Source organism: Hylobates moloch, unplaced genomic scaffold, assembly GCF_009828535.3.
Source record: "Hylobates moloch isolate HMO894 unplaced genomic scaffold, HMol_V3 SCAFFOLD_9, whole genome shotgun sequence".
Taxonomy (NCBI): Eukaryota; Metazoa; Chordata; class Mammalia; order Primates; family Hylobatidae; genus Hylobates; species Hylobates moloch.
Window position 1 is genome coordinate 4,894,590 of NW_026652284.1, and position 16,411 is coordinate 4,911,000.

The window sequence follows — 16,411 nt, forward strand, 5'->3', positions numbered from 1 at the left end:
GAACTGCCTTAAACATACTCAAAGAATTAAAAGATGTGGAGAAAGTAAAGAAAATGATATATGAGAGGAGATATCCGTAGAGATAGGAAACCTATGCAGCCATGAAGAAGGATGAGTTTATGTCCTTTGCAGGGACATGAATGAAGCTGGAAACCATCATTCTCAACACTATCACAAGGACAGAAAACCAAACACTGCATGTTCTCACTCATAAGTGGGAATTGACATGTTCTCACTCATAGGTGGGAATTGAACAATGAGAACACTTGGACACAGGGCAGGGAACATGCCACACTGGGGCCTGTCAGGGGATAGGGGGTTGGGGGAGGGATAGCATTAGGAGAAATACCTAATGTAAATGACAAATTGATGGTTGCAGCAAACCAACATGGCACATGTATACCTATGTAACAAACACATACCCTAGAACTTAAAGAATAATAATAACATAAAAAATTTAACAAGAAAAAAAAGGAAACCTAAAAAGAAGCCAAAAAGAAGTTCTGGAGCTGAAAATGCTCAAGACAGTCATGCAAAGTGAAAGGAAAAGACACTAAACAGTAACTCAAAGCCACATAAAGAAATAACTACTTCAGTGAAGGTAAATACATATGCAATTATAAGAGATAGTATTACTGTAACAATGTTTTGTAACTCCACTTTCTGTTTTCTAGGTAACTTAAGAGACTAATACATTTTTAAAAAATTATTAGTTTAAAAGCTAGTTTATTGTAACTTCAGTTTGTAACTCTGTTTTGTTCTCTACATAAGTTAAGGAATTAAGGCATTTAAATTAATGATTAGCTTATATTTTTAGGCACGCAATGCATATAGATGTAATATTGTAACACCAACGACCAAAAGGGGTGGAGACAGATCTGTAAGGGCAGAGTTTTTGTATGTTACTGAAGTTAAACAAATGAAAGTTCAAATTAGACTATTATAACTTTAGTATGTAAAATGCAATCTTTACAGTATCCACAGAAAAAACAGCTATAGAGTATACACAAAGGGAAGTGAAAAAGGAATTTAAACACTTTCCTGCAAAAAAATTCAACTAAACACAAAAGAAGATAGTGATGCAGAAGAACGGACAGAACAGCTATAAGTCATTTAGAAAACTAATAGCAAAATGACATAAATAAATCCTTTCTCATCAGGAATTACTCAAGTGTAAATGAATTAAACTCTCCAATAAAAAGACCACAGAATAGTAAAATGGATAAAAATACATGATTGAACTATATGCTGTTTACAAGAGACTTGCTTCATATCTAAAGATACAAATAGGTAGAAAGTAAAAGGATGAAAAACATATTTCATCAAATAATAACCAGGAGAAAGCAGGAGTGGCTACAATATTAGACAAAATATACTTTAAATAAAAAAATTACAGAAGACACAGAAGGACATCATATATAAATGAAATATTTAATGCAGCATGTAAATATAACAATCATAAACAATGATTAACCTAACAGACCACCAAAATATATAAGGCAAAAACAAATAGAATTGAAGGGAAATAGACAGTTCTACAGTAACAGTTGGAGACTTCAATACCTTACTCACAATAATGAATAGAATAATAAGTAGATGGAAGGTAAGTGAGGAAACTTACTTAAGGGGCTTCAACAACAAAATACCAATTAGATCTAACGGACTTATACAGAACATACTATCCAACAACAACAGCCTACACATTGTCTTCAAGTGCATATGGGACGTTTTCCAGGGCAGGCCATATGTTAGGTCAACAAAGTAAATCTCAATAGATTTTAACAGATAAATATCATACAAAGTATTTCCTCCACCACAGTGAGATGAAGTTAGAAATCATAATAGAAGTAAAACTGGAAAATTCATAAATATGTGGAAAATTAACACACTCCTCAACAACTAATGGATCAAAGAAAAATTACAAGGTAAGTTAGAAAACACTTAGAAAAAAACATGAAAATGAACACGCAATATACCAAAACTTGTGGGACACAGCAAAAGCAGTATGAAGGGGAAAATTTATAGTTATAAATGCTTATATTAAAAACAAGAATGATCTCAAATCAACAACTTAACTTTACAACTTAAGGAATTAGAAAAATAGGCCGGGCGCGGTGGCTCACGCTTGTAATCCCAGCACTTTGGGAGGCCGAGGCGGGCGGATCACGAGGTCAGGAGATCGAGACCACGGGAACCCCTCTCTACGAAAAAACAAAAAAATTACCGGGCTAGGCGGAAAAAAAAGGAATTAGAAAAATAAAAACAAAGTAAAGTCAAAGCTAGCAGAAGGAAGGAAATAAGATTAGAACAAAGCTAAATGGAACAGAGACTAGAAAAATAGATAAAAATCAATGAAACCACAAGATCAACAAAATTGACAAAACTTCAACTAAGATTAAGAAAACAAAGAGAGAAGACTTAAATTATTAAAATCAGAAATGAAAGTGGGGACATTACAACTGAATCTACAGAAATAAAAAGAATTATAAGAGAGTACTATGAACAACTGTATGCCAACAAATTGGATAATCTGGATGAAATGAAGAGATTCCTAGAAATACACAACCTACAAAGACCGAATAATGAAGAAATTGAAAATCTGAATAGATCTAAAACTAGCAAGAAAATTGAGACAGTAATCAAAATTCTCCTGACAAAGAAAAGCCCTGGAGTTGATGGCTTCACTGGTGAATTCTACCAGACATGTGAAGAAGAATGAATACCAATTCTTCTCAAACTTTTTCAAAAATTGGAGAGGAGGGAACACCTCTTAACTCACTCTATGGCCAGCATTACTGAAACTGGAAGTTCTAGCCAGAGAAATTAGGCATGAAAAGAAATCAAAGCCATCCAAATTGGAAAGAAAAAATAAAGTTCTCTTTGTTTTGGGATGATATAATCTTATATGTACAAAACCGGCAAAGATTCCACAAAAATCTGTTAGAAGTAATAGATGAATTCAGCAAACTTTCAGGGTACAAAGTCAATACACACAAAAAAAAAAATCAGTTGCATTCCTTTATTTCAGCAACGAACAATCTGAAAAGAATTTTTTAAATCCCATTTACAATAGCATCAAAAAGAGTAAAATATTTAGGAATTAAGGAGGTGAAAGACTTGTACAATAAAAACTACAAATGCATTGCTGAAAGAAATTAAAGAAGACATAAATACAGTTGAGCTTTGACCAACACAGGTTTGAACTGTATGGGGTCACTTTTATACATGAATTTTCAAAAATAAATATGTCAGAAAATTTGCTGAAGATTTGTGACAGTTTGAAAACACAGACAAACAACATAGCCTAAATACTGAAAAATACTGAAAAATTAATTAGGTGTGTTATGAATGAATAAAATACATGTAGCTACTAGTCTATTTTATCATTTACTATCATAAAATATACATAAATTTATTACAAAAAGTTAAAATTTATAAAAATTTACACATACAAACAGACTTGTATGGTATTAACATGGTGCTATTCACAGTTAAGAGAACGCAACCAAATGTAGAAACATAATATTCAATCATAACTGCATAAAATTAACTATAATAATACTGTACTATTGTGATAATTTTGTAGCCACCTCCTGTTGCTGTTGCAGTGAACTCAAGAGTATCCATCCACTTAAAACGTTATGTGACATTATTCATGTCTGTATGAGCAATTTATCTCTCCAGTAAATTGCATATCTCAGTAAAATGTGATAATTTGTGGTTCTTACTTGTTTTTCATCTCATTTAGTGCAATACTGTAAACTTTGAATAACACTATGGGACCCATACAAAGTGCCACTATGTTAGAAGTGTTCCCAAGAAGCAGAGAAAAGTCATGACATTACAGGAAAAAGTTGAATTGCTTGATATGTACTGTAGATTAAGATCTGCAGCTACCGTTGCCCTCAATTTCAAGATAAATGAATTCAGTATAAGGACCGTTGTAAATAAAGAAAAAGAAATTCATGGAACCATCACTGCAGCTAGGCTAGAAGGAATGAAAATCTTGCACTTTTTGCAAAATATCTTTTTATCCTATTTTGAAAATGCAGCTCTTATCTGGGTGCAGGATTGCTATAAGAAAGGTGTATCTATACACTATTATGAGTCAAAAAAATGAAGCCATTATATGACAACTTAAAGCAAAAGGAAGGTGGAGGATCTAAACCTGCAGAATTTAATGCCAGAAAAGGATGGTTTGATAATTTTAGAAAGAGGTTTGGCTTTGAAAATGTCAAGATAACAGGAGAAGCAGTTTCTGCCAACCAAGAAGCAGCAGACAAGTTCCCAAACACCATTAAGAAAATCACTGAGGAGTAAGGATATATGCCTGAACCGATTTTTAATGCAGACAAAAGTGCCCTGTTCTGGAAAAAAAAAAATGCCACAAATGACATTTATTAATAAGGAAGAGAAGTGAGTGGGAGGATTTAAGACAGGAAGGGATAGGCCATCTCTACGGTTTTGTACAAATGAAGTTGGATTTATGACCACGTCTGCCCTTATCTATAAGGCCACCAATCCCCCAGCCTTGAAGGGAAGCATTAAACACCAGCTGCCAGTCTTTTGGTTGTACAACAAGAAGGGCTGGAAAACAAGAACATTTTTTCTGGATTGGCTTCATTGATGCTTTGTCCCTGAAGTCAGGAAATACCTTGCCGGTAGGAGACTGCCTTATAAAGTTATTTTGATATTGAACAATGCTCTGGCCACCCGGAATCCTAGGAGTTCAACACTGAAGGCACTGGAGTGGTCTACTTGCCCCCAAACAAAGTGCCTCTCCTTCAGCCTCTAGATCAGGAGATCATAAGGATCTGTAGGCTCATTACACACAGTACTCTATGGAAAGGATTATCAATGCTACAGAAAAGAATACTAATAGAGGGAACATCATGAAGGTCTGGAAGGATTGCACCATTGAAGAGGCCAACATTGTTATACAAAAAGTTACGAAAACCATCAAGCCTGAAACAATGAATTCTTACTGGAGAAAACTGTGTCCAGATGTTGTGCCTGACATCACAAGATTCACAAGAAAGCCCAATCAGGGAAATTAAGAGATTGTGGATATGGCAAAAAAAAAAAAAAAAAAAAGTAGGTGTAAAGGGTTTCAAGATACGGACTTGGAGAAATTCAAGAGCTAATAGACATCATGCCAGAGGAATTAACAGAAGACGACTTGAAGGAGATGAGTGCCTCTGAACCAGTGCCAGACCATGCAGAAGATAATGTAGAAGAAGTAGTGCCAAGAAACAAATTAACATTAGACAATCTGGCAGAAGGGTTCTGATTGTTCAAGACTGCTTCTGTTTTTTGTTTTTTTTTTCTAAGACATGAGCCCTTCTATGATACAGGCACTAAAACTAAAGCATATGGTGGAAAAAGGATTGGTACCATACAGGAACATTTTTAAAGACATGAAAAAGCAAAAGAGTCAGACAGAAATTACAACGTATTTCCATAAAGTTACATCAAGTGCGCCTGTCTTTCTTCTCTTGCCTCCTCTTCCATCTCTTCTGTATCTGAGATAGCAAGACCACCCTCTCCTCTTCCTCCAGCTCCTCAGCCTACTCAACATGAAGATAAGGATGAAGACCTTTATGATAATCCTCTTCCACTTAGTGAATAGTAAACACATTTCCTCTTCCTTATGATTTTCTTAATAACATTTTCTTTTCTCTAACAGCTTACTTTATTGTAAGAATACATAATACATACCACCTACAAAATTTGTGTTAGTTGAATGTTTATGTTATCAGTAAGGCTTCCACTCAGTAGTCGGGTATTAGTGGTTAAGTCTTTGGGGAGTCAAAAGTTGTGCATGGATTTTTGACTGCCTGGGAGGTCAGCACCCCAACTCTCATGTTGTTCAAGAGTCAGTTGTAAATGGAACACATCTTGTATTTATGGATTGGAAGTCTTAACATTGTTAAGATGTCAGTACTACCCAAAGTGACCTACAGATTCAACATAATCCCTATCAGAGTCTCAATGATGCTTTCCACAGAAATGGAAAACCCCTTCCTAAAATTAAAATGGAATCTCTAGGGACCCTGAATAGCCAAAATAATCTTGAAAAATAAGAGAAAGCTGGAGGACTTACATTTCCTGTTTTCAAAACCTATTACAAAGCTACAGTAATCAAAATAATGTGGTACTGGCATAAAGACAGACATATAGACAAATAGAATAGAGAGCCCAGAAATAAATGCTCACATATATGATGAAATGATATTTTACAAGGATGCCAAGACTATCCAACGGGGAAAGGATAGTCTATTCAACAAATGGTGTTGGTAAAACTGGATATTCACATGTGAAAGAATGAAGTTGGACCCTTACCTATAACCATATACAAACATTAGCTTAAAATGGTCTAAGACCTAAATGTAAGACCTGAAAATACAAAACTCTTAGAAGGAAACAGGGGGAAAGCTTCACAACATTGGATTTGGCAGTGATTTCTTGGATATGACACCAAAGGCACAGGCAACAAAAGAAAAAAAAATAGAGAAATAGGACTTCATAAAAAATTTTGTACATCAAAAGACAGTATCAACAAAGTAAAAAAAAACAACTCATAGAATGGTAGAAAATATTTGAAAATCATATATCTGATAAAGGATCAATATATAGAATATAGAGAACTAAAACTCAACAACAACAACAACAACAAAAACCTAACTCAAAAATGAGCTAAGGACTTAAGTAAACATTTATCCAAAGATATACAAATGGCCAATAAACACATAAAAATGCTCAACATCCCTAATCATTAGGGAAGTGCAAATTCAATGAGATACATCTCACACCCATTAGGATGGTTACCATCTAAAAAGCAGAACATGAGAAGTGTTGATGAGAATGTGGAGAAATCGGAACTCTTGTGTGGTGTTGGTGGGAATATAAAATGTTATAGCCACTATGAAAACCAGTATGATAGTTCCTCAAAAAATTAAAAATGGAAATAACATATAATCCAGAAATTCCGTTTTTTGTTACTTATTCAAAAGAAGTAAAAACAGAGCCTCTAACAGATATTTGACCCCCATGTTTATAACAGCATTATTCATGATAGCTAAAATGTGGAAGCAACAGGAGTGTCCATGGACAGATGAATGAATAAGCCCAATGTGGTGTGTACATGCAATGGAATGTTATTCAGTCTTAAAAAAGGAAGGAAATGCTAACACATGGTACAGCCTGGATGAACCTTCAAGACATTATGCTAAGTGAAATAAAACAGTCATAGGAGGAGAAATTCCATTTATATGATATCTCTAGAGTGCTCAAATTCATAGACATGAAAATCCAGCTACCTGTCAGCCCCAGAGAAGTGAGGGCCAAGCTTAGTGCCCCAGGGCTCTGGTGTTTTCCCTAATCAGTACCTCAGGGCTTTCCAAGAGCTGTTGTAGAAAATGCCTCTGGAGGTCTCAAGAGCAAACCCCCTCTAGGATCAGAAAAGCCTGGGGGGTACTCCCCACAGGGCCATTATCTGGCTGTGCGACAGTAGGGAGGTGACTAACCCACTCTGTGCCTCAACTTCCTCAGCCAGTAACAGGGTGATAACAGCACCTGCCTCCTGCCATGCTGAGGACACTGAGATGAGCAAGTGCAGTGCTTGGTCACCGCCCCGTCAGTGTGACCTTTTGTCATCATCCACCCTCATCTCCTGGCAGGCAGGGACCCCAAGGGTGGAGGATTACCTTGCTGACACAGGAATGAACATTCCCTGCGTCTGTGACTTTGCAAACATATCAGGAACCACAAGGACCTGGAATTGTTCCAAGTGCTACAGTGAGCGAGTCATAAAAAGCAGACATAATTCTCCTAACACCTGCCTGCTGTGTGCTCTGCAGTTGCCAGGAGGGGCTGGAGGGAGAGGAGTGTCTACTCACCAAGGAGGGGCCAGCGTCTCTCTGTTTCATGAGCTGGGAGGTTTGAAGGCTGAGATTGCAGAGAAGGCGGGAAACAGTGTCCAAAAAGGAAAATGGACATTATAGTAAAGTGCTGGACAGTTTCCAAGGCTTTTCACGTGCTTGTTCTCCTTGATCCTCGCCACATGCTCAAGAGAGGAACAACATGGGTGTCCTCATTTTGCAGAAGAGGAAACTAGGGCTCAGAGACTACCAGAACAAAGCCGACTGGTGCTGGGGTCCTTCCATGCTCCATGACACTTTGATGGGCCTTCATCTTTCTATCAATAGTTGGCCTCTAACAGCGCCAACTATTAATAGAAAGGGCCTAGCTAGCTGGAACTTTGCTCTGCTCAGTGGTACACATTCAGATGGACTGTGCAGGCTCAGAGATTGGACCAAGAAATGGGGAGTGGGGGTCTGGAGGTGCTGCCCCATCCATCACTGTTCCCAAAGCAGCATGTTCCAGAATCTTCTCCTTGGCCCAGCCACTTGCCAGGCACCTCTCTGAGTCCTATCTGAAAGGTACTGGGTCTTCCTGTCCCCAGAACAGGGAGGCAGGGATGGGATGGTTTCTGTTCTGAAACTCAAATCCTTGGCCCTTTACACTCGGTTGGTTACTGATACAACTGCTTCTCCAAGCCAAGCAACCAGTTGAGTCTTCACCCCATTCAGAGGTTGGGAAGCTGGCTCTGAGTCACCTGAAGGTTCAGAGATCATCTGGGAGGAGGGGATGTTGTGGGTTCATTCTCTAGAAACAGGCCCTGAGATAAAGGGTCTGTGTGCTTTCAGGAAAATGTGGTCTGGCAGTAGGGGCAGAGAGGGGAAGCAGGGTAGGAAGGAGTGCCAGTCCAGCATGGTGCCGTCTCAGGCACAGCCTCAATATCAGCAGATCATACAAGGAAGTTTGGAGTGGAAGTTACACCTCAAGAGGTTGTTACAGCTCAAGATGAGGGAACTGGGCAGGTCTCCCCCTCCAGCTGCTGGCCACTGGAGTAAGGCCACCCTGGGGAACATGTCCTTCCCGGTGTTTCTGGCTTCTATGCCTGTGGCAAGGTGCTCCCAGAGCCCAGAGCAGGTACATGGGGCCAGGGACACCCACACTAGAACAGTGAGGGTATCTGAGGGCCCTGGGATGAGCAGACCCTGCCTCCCCTCCCCAGCTGTGCTGATCGGGACCTGTTCTCCAGGGTCAGGATTGTTCTAGAGTTCCCTGATCCAGAAAAAGTAGATGAGAACACCCAGTTGCAAAGAAGGAAGGGACAGCCCACGCTCACACTTAGAGACAGAGACTGAGGAAGGATTGGACCAACAACAGGTGATCAGACTTTCTCCTCCACCCCAGCTTCACCATCTTCAACAAGCCTGGTTAAGAGACCAAAATGTGAGTGAACCCCCAAACCCACCCATTTAGTCTCATAATAACTCATGCCATCAATATCACCAGACACTCACTATGTGTGTAATGTCAGGGCATCATGACAGATACAATGCAGCTATCTGTAAAGGAAAAAAATAGTTTTAAAATGTTTTTAAAGTACATTTTAAAATAAGTTAAAGGGTGCCATAAGATTGTTTGTAACTCAAAAGACAAGTGCTTGAGGGGAGGGATACCCCAATCTCTATGATGTGTTTATTTCACATTGTACATCTGTATCAAAATAGCTCATGTACCCCATAAATATATACACCTACTATGTACTGACAAAAGTTTAAAATTAATAATTTTTTACAGAGAAAAATAAAAGATCCTAAAAATAAAATAAATGTTTTAAAATGTTTGTTCTTGGTTTAAGACGTAGCATGCTTGTATCAGTCCATTTTCATATTGCTATGAAGAAATACCTGAGACTGGGTAAGTTATAAAGAAAAAGAGGTTTAATGGACTCACAGTTCCACACGGCTGGGGAGGCCTCACAATCATGGCAGAAGATGAAGGGGAAGCAAAGGCACATCTTACACGGCACAAGGCAAGAGAAGTGCTGAGCAAAAGGGGGGAAAGTCCCTTATAAAACCATCAGATATTGTGAGAACTCACTATTATGAGAACAGCAGCATGGGGGTAACCACCCACATGATTCAGTTATTTCCCACCGAGTCTCTCCCACAACATGTGGGGATTATGGGAGCTATAATTCAAGATGAGATTTGGGGGGGGCACAGCCAAACTATATCAATGCTAGACTGAATTTGTATCATTCTACAATTCTACTGACCCAGAGCAAAATCAGAACACCATCCTGTTATCCAAGTGGAAAAAAAACCTTTAGCCTTTTGGGACCCTTGGGTCAAGCCTGTGAATTCAGACTCCATCTCTGCAAAGTGCCTCTACTCGCCAGAGTCCAGCACCCAGGAGGTGATGCAGGTGGTAGGCACACGCCCTCCACAGCATGGGGCCTGAGTCAGCAGCAGGAACCACGAGCTCCTAGCAGGACAGAGGCCTGACCCTGCCCTCTGGGCACTCATTGAGAGAAAGGGCACAGAGGGAACAAGCCGGAGGGGCACCAGAATTCTGGGGCAAAGGGGTCCCTGTGGGCAATGGAAGTCAGTGGAGGATTCCTGGGGAGGCAGGCCTCAGGGGGGCTGGAGGGTTGAAGAAAACCTAAATAAAGGTTGGGATAGGGTGATCTATTGATTTCTAGTGGCTGCTGTAACCATTTACCACAAACTTGGTAATTTAGAACAACCCAAATGTATTACCTTACTGTTCTGGAAATCAGAAGTCCCAAATGGGCCCCACGGGACTAAAAACCAACTTGTCACAGGGCTGTGTTCTTTCGGGGAGAACCCATTTCCTTCATAGTTTATTTCAGCTGGGTTTTTTTTTTAAACCATCTACCAACCTAGAATGACTGTAAGTCCTATTTATTATTTCAGAAGTATACTTCTTCGCTGGATTCTTTTGAGCATTCTACCACTCTAGTTTAGCCCCTACTCCAGAATTAGGAGAACATTGACTCCCCCAACAGGCATTTCCCCCCTCAACCCACTTCCTTGGTTTTTCCAGCTTCCAGAGACCACTGCCTTCGCTGGTTCATGGCCCCTCCTCTATCTGCAATGACCTTCTCTATCTAGCCGGCAATGACCAGTCAAGTACTTCTCACATTGCATCACTCTGGCCTTCTCTCCTGCCCCATCTTCTCCATTCAAGAACTCTAATGACTGTATTTGGCCCACCTGGATAATCCAGCGTCATCTCCCCAGCTCGGGGTCAGCTGATGAACAACCTGAATTTTATCTGCAACATCAATTCTTCTTTGCTACATTAGCCAGGGTTCTTCAAGAGACAGCATGAGTAGGATGTACATAGATGCATAAAATATTTATTATGGGAGTTGGCTCATGCAATTATGGAGGCTGAGAAGTCTCATGTTATGCCATCTGCAAGCTGGAGAGCAGGAAAGCAGGTGGGGTTGTTCAATCTGAGTCTGAAGAGCTGAGAACCAGGAGGACACTATTGTAAGTCCCGGATCGTGAAGGCCCAAGAACCAGGAGCCCTGATGTCCAAGGGCAACAGAGGATGGACGTTCTGACCCAAGAAGAGACAACGAGAGAATTTACCCTTCCTCTGCCTTTTTGTGCTACTCAGGCCCTTGACAGATAGGATGACACCCATTCCCATGGGTGAGGGCATATCTTTTTTACTCATTCTACCCTTTCAAATGCTTGTCTTTTCCCAAAACACCCTCAGAGATGCACCCAGAGATAATGCTCTACCAGCTATCTGAGTATCCCTTAACCCAGTCAAGTGGGATGTGATGCATAAAATTAACCATCACACCGTGTAATGTGATATTATTTACAGGCTCCAGGGATCAGGTCATAGACATATGATGGGCATTTTCCTGCTAACCACGTGTTGCCAGTAAAGAGGAAGACATCCAGCCCAGCAAGAAGAAGAAGTTGGGCAAAGGAGTGAGGATCTGTTCCAACTATTGCTTCTGAGTTGAACTCAATATACACATTCTATAAGTGGGTCTGAGAAATTGCCCAAAGCAAAGAGAATACTATAAAAAGGAGGAAGATCATAATCTAGCATCCTAATCAGGAGTGGGCTTCAGAATATATCACTTTACATGTGTACAATTAAAGGTAACAACTCTAATAATAAGGACGGATCCTGTGCCAGGCACTGTCCCCGCATTTTCCTGGCCATGGCCAGTGAACCTTTAGGTGATATCAGAGTGGACAGCCACCAGTGGAGGCTTATGGTGCCTCCAGAAAGGACAACCAAATAAAAAATTCTTCTCGCAAAACTAGACTCAGCCAGGGGACCAGAGCTTGGCAGAGACTGATGGGGATGAAACATTTGCGTTCAACTAATGCAATCGGATGAAGTTCAATCTTTCCACAAAGGGGTAACAGGGTGTTCAAACAGCCGTACTTGGGCACTGATTTACTGTATTTCATAAAAGCTGGCAAACCATAAAAGGTGCTATCTGTATTGAATTTCACTGCCATAAAGAGATATAAAACTGATACCTGTCTTTACTGGCACCCAAGATAAAGTGTTGTTAATGCACTAATTTTGTTTCCTTGAGATTACGAGAGGTTGAATACCGAACAAACATCACCGCATGACCTGCCTTCCTCTCTGGATTCAGAACAAACCACTGGTTCCTTCAGATGCTGGGAGCCATGGGGCAGGGAACTGGTGGTAGCCTGTCCGGGGTGACGGTGAATGCAACACACAGGTTTTCACCCAGGTATCATCCTGCATCTAAGCAGGGGTCTGCAGCCCCACCTGCAAAAGGCTCAGGTGCCCCAGGTTCATGAAAGGAAGTCAAAAGACAGTCCTCCCATTTCCTCTCCCCCAATTAATGGCAGCTGGCGTTTATGAGAATCTACCTTGCACAAGCAATTACACTTTCATTTAATCCTTTCAGTGACATGGCAACATGGGGACCCTGATGATTGCCATCTCTGTTTCATCTAAGGTGAAACCAAGACTCAAACAGATGCAGCTAAGATTTTATCTCAAATTTTTCAGTCTACTGAATTCAAGTTCTGCTGATAATCCTGACTTGGCTGAAGGGTGCAGCTGCCTGGCATAGCACTTATTTACAATGTTTCAACGTGTTTGCTAAGTGATGTTTGCAGAGGAAATGTGTGCCCCTTCTATTCAATAAATATGTGTTGCACCCCCACTATATGTAGCCATGCATCCTTCTAGGTTCTAGGGCAGAATGGCAAATAGGACAGACACTTGCAATCATGAGCCTTTCGTGCAATATTATGCCACCTAACATTTGTCTCTCAGTGGGTCCTTTTGCTGTACCCCTTTTACATGGTCATCAGTTCAGTTCAGTATGCCACTGAATACTTATGAAGTGGCATTTGTGAAGCACTTGCCATGGGCCAGGCACTGGCTATGATTAGCATGATGACTCTTCATTTTCTGGATCAAGGAAATAGTAAAGTGAATTTCCTAAGGTCATACAGCCAGTCATACAGCCAGTTAGTGTGGAAGCTAACTACCTGTATGGCTAGGTATCATTTCTCAAGGATGTGCTATGTACCACTATGATAGTACTTTACACCTCTGATCCTTTCAATAATCCTTAAGGTAAATGCTACCGACCCATTTTGCAGGTGCAGAATTGGACTCTGTGGCATGATGGGGCTTGCAAGGCCATACATCCAGGGAGTGGCAGAGCCTGGGATGGCACTAAAACACAGCTTGCCTAACTTCTACTCTACCCATGATGGAGAAACCAGGCTAGACATGGCCTGCAGTCATACAACAAGGAAACACAACAAAATGTATAAAACAATGGTTATCAGACACTGGACAAAAAGCAGAGCAGACTATGGTTCCCAAAAGAAAGAAAACAAATAAGGTAAGCCCTGTGGTTGCCTAACTTTCTTTTTTTTTTTTTTTGAGACTGAGTCTCACTGTCGCCCGTGCTGGAGTGCAGTGGCGCAATCTCGGCTCACTGTAAGCTCTGCCTCCCAGCTTCATGCCATTCTCCTGCCTCAGCCTCCCAAGTAGCTGAGACTACAGGCGTCCGCCACCTTGACCGGCTGATTTTTTTTTTTTTTTGTATTTTTAGTAGAGATGGGGTTTCATCATGTTAGCCAGGATGGTCTCGATCTCCTGACCTCATGATCCGCCCACCTCGGCCTCCCAAAGTGCTGGAATTACAGGCGTGAGCCACCGTGCCCAGCTGCCTAACTTTCTTTTCAGCTTTATGGAGGTACAACTTACTTAAAGGAGGGTCCAGACAGAGTACAGTGAGTTTCCTTAGCTCAAAAAGTGGAAATTGGAGCTCAGGGAGATGGACATGGCTGGGCTTTGCTGGGTAAAGTAGTGGAGAGTCACGAAGGGGAGGGTTCCAGAAATCTGCGTAAGAACCTCCTTAAGTGTTTGAATTTAGAACTAAATTCTGTGCATGGAATGAAATTCCACAAGGATAGGAGCTGTTAGATGAATGATTCTCAGAGCCCACACAGGGCTGAGAGACTGTAAAGCTCCAATTAGTAAGAGTATAGAGACCTAGGAGAAGACCTAGAGCACACTGCAGAGAACCACAGAGGGCCACACCTTTGTAGTGGGGCTGAATTAGCCACATAGTAAAAGGTACTCTAGATGCCTTCTGCCTCCAACACCAACAAAACTTAAAAATAAGCCGTTCAAGGATCAAGCTGATCTGCAAACAACTATCTACCAAGCAAAATTGTACATTCTTTAAATGAAGATAGCAAAATCCAGACACCCAAAAATGTAACATGCAAACAATAAAAATTATGAGATATGAAAAGAAGAATTAAAATGTGAATCATAATCAAGAGAAATATCAGCCAATAAAAACAGACACAGTAATAACAGAGATGTTGGAATTAGAAGACAAGGACATTAAAATAGCCATTGTGAATACATTAAAGAACTCAAAGCAAAACTACAACATGATGATGAGAGAAATGAAACTCTAAAAATGTATTAAAAGGAACTTCTAAGGATCATATATACAATGTCTGAAAAAAAGAAATTACCTGAATAGACTGAGATACTTAAAAAAACATCAGATCAGTGACTAGACATTCAGGGGTCTATGGGAAAATAGCAAGCAGTCTAATATATGCGTAACTGGAGATTACAGACTGGGGAGGATAAAATATATTTGAAGAAATATTGGCTGTAATTTTTCTAAATTTGATGAAAACTATGAAGTCACAGACCACAATGGTCAAAACTTGAAGCAGAATAAATACCAAAAAGAAAAACAACAACTACAACACAAGGCATTTTATAATCAAATTTCCGGACTACAATTCAACACTGGGGACTACGGTGAAGGATAAAATCGTAAACGCAGCAAGAGAAAAAAGAAGATTAAACAAGGAATTTCTGCTGACTTCTCAGAAACAATGCAAGCCAGAAGACAATGACATGGCATTTTTCAAGCGTTCAGAATTCAAAGGTGGGGAAAAAAAGTCTCCCAAGCTAGAATGCTATAACAAAAACATGACAAAAGCAAAATAAAGACATTTTCAGTTTCATTACATACAAAAACCTGGATCTGTACAAATTAATATAAAGCATGTGGAATAATAAATATTTAGCTAAACATAAAAACATTCTCATTTTTAATTTCTTTAGATGATAATCGATGATCTAAAGAAAACATAATATTGATGATTTGCATGGCTTATAATATATATAACCGTTCATGGTATGGTGACGATTGCTCAAAGGAATTTAGCAAGATCATAAGATACAAGATCAATATCAATATATTTCTATATACTGGCAGTGAATCATTGGGAAATGAATTTTTAAAAATATAATTTACGATAGCATCAAAAATCATTAAGTACTTTCAGATGAATTGTTTTAGTTTCTTTTTCTTAGCTTTATTGTGGTATGACTTGTATGAAAAAACCTGTCCATTTTAAATATACAATTTGTTGAGTTTTGATGGATGTACATGGTCATGGGAGCACCATGACAATGAAGACACAGAATGCTTCCTTCACCACAGAACATTCCTTGGGCCCCTGTGTAATGAACTCACTTGCTCCCAACTGTTGACCTGTGAATACCAGTGACTTGTTTCCTATCACAATTGTTTTGCCTTCTTACAATGCTGTATAAATAGAATCATATATTAGAAGTCTCTGGGTCTTGCATCTCCCACTTCACATGATGATGTTAAGATTCATCCCTGTTGCTGCATGTATCACTAGTCCCTTTGTATTGATGACAAGCAGTATTCCATTATGTGAATGGAGCACAATCTGTTCATCCATTCATGTGTTGAATGATATTTGGGTTCTTTTTTCTGGTTTTGGCTACTGTAAGTAAAGCTGCTATAAATGCTTGCATACAAATCCTAAATATATGTTTTCATTTCTTGTATTAGAACCCAGGAGTACAATAGCTGGATTATATAACTATAGCCAAACAGTTATCTGGATAACTGTATTTCAATATCATTTAAAAAACTGTAAAACCATCCTTCAGGTATCTGAATCATTTTGCATTCCCACCAACA